Raw genomic sequence first — 3,890 nt, forward strand, 5'->3', positions numbered from 1 at the left:
CTGGAAATTTGTGATTTTGATTTTGTGATCATAAAGTCAGTTCTTATTTGGTAAATATTTGTCCTCTATTTAAATTTGATGTGGTAAAATGTTTTCTATTAATTGTGATATGAAAGGGGAAAAAACACATAGAAGAAATGCAGGAAATATCATTTCAGAAATTTATTAGCATCTGAGCTTAAGCAAGTTATCTGATCTCTGATTACCTCAGTTTCCTGATATATAAAGTGGAAAACAATAATGATAACTACTTTCCATGGTTGTTGTGAGAAATAAAATAATATAATAAATATGCATATATGCATATATACAATATATACAAAAATATAGTGATATATAATCAAAAGGATTAGCAGTACTGGGCACATGTTAAACTGCTATATAAATATTGACTATTATTTCTTTAATTGAATTTAATAATTTTATATTTGATAACTATACAGAGTTTTAGATATGATTAGTATAAAATGTCAAAGGTGATAAAAAATAAATGATTTTTTATTTAAGTTCATTTGGAAATTCATTTGGCTTAAATGGATAGTTTTTTTTAAAGATTCTTCCTTCAATTTATGATAGCATTGTGTATATAAGGTACAGTTTAGATAAAGAAAGAAACAGCAAGTGGTATGTAAAAACTGAAAGTCCCTGAAGTTTTTGGAAAATTATAAGTTCTTAATTTGATCTTCTAATACATCTATTGCTAATAGGTTCAGAACTATAAGACAAGCTAGTTTTCATCACAAGAACTATTAGTTTTAGTTTATTGTAAAGCAAAATGTGGTGTACCATATTATATTGTCTTGTTATTTGCAACTTTTAGCAGAATTACCTAGGAATTTTACAAATATTTGCGACCAAAGAAGCAGAGCTACTTTCAGAACTATCCTGATAATGAGGTATATTCCAGAATGTCCAAGAGAAGATATTTCCAGGGACCAGTTGACAAAACACTGATTAATTGAACATTGGGAGCTACTAGGACATATGGAATCTTAATGTTAGTTAATATTGATCATCATTATTATGTTGCCATGGCCTTTTGGTTCATATTGTATTTACTGAGTTTTCTTCATTACCTTTGTGACATATAAATCTCCCCTCTTGAAATTAGTTCATTTTGACCCTACTAAGAAGTTTCATTGGCAATCTGACTTATTTAATGAGGTTGATCTCCTTGGGGGATTACATCATTATGATTCTTAGACTGTGTTGACTGTTGTACTAAGCAATGTGAAGGGATGCTTTCCCAATGGACTTTTCTAAATACATAATGTTTAAAGTGAACATGAGGGGTGGCTAGGTGGCGCAGTGGATAGAGCACTGGCTTTGGAGTCAGGAGTACCTGAGTTCAAATCTGGCCTCAAACACTTAATAATTACCTAGCCATGTGGCCTTGGGCAAGCCAATTAACCCCATTGCCTTGCAAAAACTAAAAAAAAAAAAAAAAAGTGAACATGAGCACGTTAAAAACTTTATAAATTTGACTTATAGATAACTGATCCATAGAAGGAGGGGAGAAACTTCCTTGCCCACAAATTAAAGGGAGGAATTGAGAGAATTATGGGAATTGTGTGAACCAAAACGACTCTATTTTGTAACTCCATAATGAGACCTGTTTCATCTTTCTTTAAATTCTACCTATGTGCTAATTGTAAGAATTGAGTAGCATCCTGTTTCATATCAAGAAAAATCTACCTGTTCAATATTAGTAAAACTATAAATACATTAACAAACCCAACAGAAATCATAGGATTATTTCTTTAAATGTTGAAAAAGTTTTTGACAAAATACAGTACCCATTCCTATTAAAAACACTAGAGAGCTTAGGAATAAATGGAGTGTTTCTTAAAACAATAAGCAGTATCTATTTAAAATCATCAACAGGCATATAGACTGGAGATAAGATGGAAACATTCTCAATAATATCAGGGGTAAAACAAGGATGCCCATTATCAGCACCATTATTCAATATTATATTAGAAAGGTTAGCTTTAGCAATAAGAGAAGAAAAAAAATTGAAGGAGTTAGAATAGGAAATAAAGAAACAAAACTCTCACTTTTTGAAGAGTGAGAACCCTAGAAAATCAACTTAAAAACTACTTGAAACAATTAGCAACTTTAGCAAAGTTGCAGGATATATAAAATAAACATAAATCACCAGCATTTCTGTATATTACTAACAAAACACAGCAAGAAGCGATAGAGAAATTCTAAAGTAACCTCAGACATTTGTATTTTTAAAGAATTTGTTTTCTTCTGTCACTTTTTGGTGCAAGATATTTTCTCTCACATTTCTTTTCCCAATTTTTTTCATTTAATTTTTAAAATTCTTTCTGAACTCTTTTAAGAAGTCTTTCTGGACTGGAGTGCAATTCAGGTTTTCCCCCCAAATTTCACATAGAGCATCCTTTCTGTGCCTTTTATGAGCTAGTGTTTTCTCCATCTTTTTTCCCCAAAGTAATTTTCTTTGTTTTTTTGCAAGGCAATGGGGTTAAGTGACTGAGGTGAAGATCACAGAGGTAATTTTTAAGAGTCTGGGGGCAGTTAGGGTGTACAGTGGATAGAGCATCATCCCTGAAGACAGGGGGCTCTGAGTTTAAATGTGGCCTCAGACACTTAAACATTATCTAGCTGTGTGATCTTGGACAAGTCACTTAACCTCACTGCCTTGCAAAAAAATTTGAGGTTGGATTTGAATTCAGTTCCTCCTAACTCCATGGTTAGTACTCAGTCACTGTACCACCTACCTGTCCCAGCTAGGTAACTTGTCATAGACCTTGTTCTTCTATGACCCTTCTCATTCATTTTTGGAATCTGTTACCTATTTTCAGGGTCTTGTGTTGGGGAAGAAGATTCCCTTGCAGATGTTTGGTATTGCTAACTCTAGAAGCTTGCTTACTACCCTGGGACCTTTGATGTTAAGAAATACAAGGGGGGGGGTTGCTCAGTGGATCAGCTGTTAAAGAATGCCAGAAGCTCTCTCTGGACCCTCTGTGCTGGGATGTCAGCTCTCCACTACCTAAGTCATTGGAAACCATGGGAATGCCTGAGGCTATCTCTGGGCTATTGCCTTTGGGGAATGCTAGGCCCTTTCTCCTGGGAACACCAGGGACTCCAGGTTGGGAATGCCAGGGGTTCTGTCTGGGACAGGTGTCCAAACCAGGCATAGGCTGAATGGAGTTCCGAGGAACCTGTACTGGAGTTCTCCCTGTCTGTCCCACAATCTAAACTGCAAAATCTTCCACTCTCACAGCCGAGAATCTCAGATTAGTCCCCTTCTAACCCTGGAAGATGGTACACTGGCTTTCTGTTTTCTGCCCTGGGCACATCCATACTCCCCCTGTGATAGATTTTGCTGGAATATGTTCCACTCTTCTTTTGTGGATTCAGTTGCTCCAAAATATGCTAAGAAGCTTGATTCTGAGGGAAACCAGGAGAACTTAATAAAATTCTATACTCGATTTTGGCCAAAAATCCAATGGTATTCAATATCATAAATCCTTCAGAGTTGTCTTAGATCATAGCACTGCTTAGAAGACTAAGTTATTCACAGCTGATCATCCAACAATCTTGCTGTTACTTTGTATAGAGAACATTTCCCATTGAATCTGCTCACATAAGTCTTTCCATTACGGAGAGAATCCTGCTCATCATTTTTTATAGCAGAATAGCATTCCATTATAATCACGTAACACAATTTGCTCAGCCATTCCCCAAATGATGGACATCCCTTCACTTTCCGGTTCCTCCAGAAAGGAGTTGCTATAAATATCCTTATACATATAGGTCATTTTCCTGCCTGTTTTTCATCTCTTCTGGAATATAAACCTAGTAGTGGCACTGCAATTTTATAGCATTTTTGGACATATTTCCAAATTGCTTTACAGAAT

The sequence above is a fragment of the Macrotis lagotis genome, chromosome X (assembly GCF_037893015.1).
Source record: "Macrotis lagotis isolate mMagLag1 chromosome X, bilby.v1.9.chrom.fasta, whole genome shotgun sequence".
Classification (NCBI taxonomy): domain Eukaryota; kingdom Metazoa; phylum Chordata; class Mammalia; order Peramelemorphia; family Peramelidae; genus Macrotis; species Macrotis lagotis.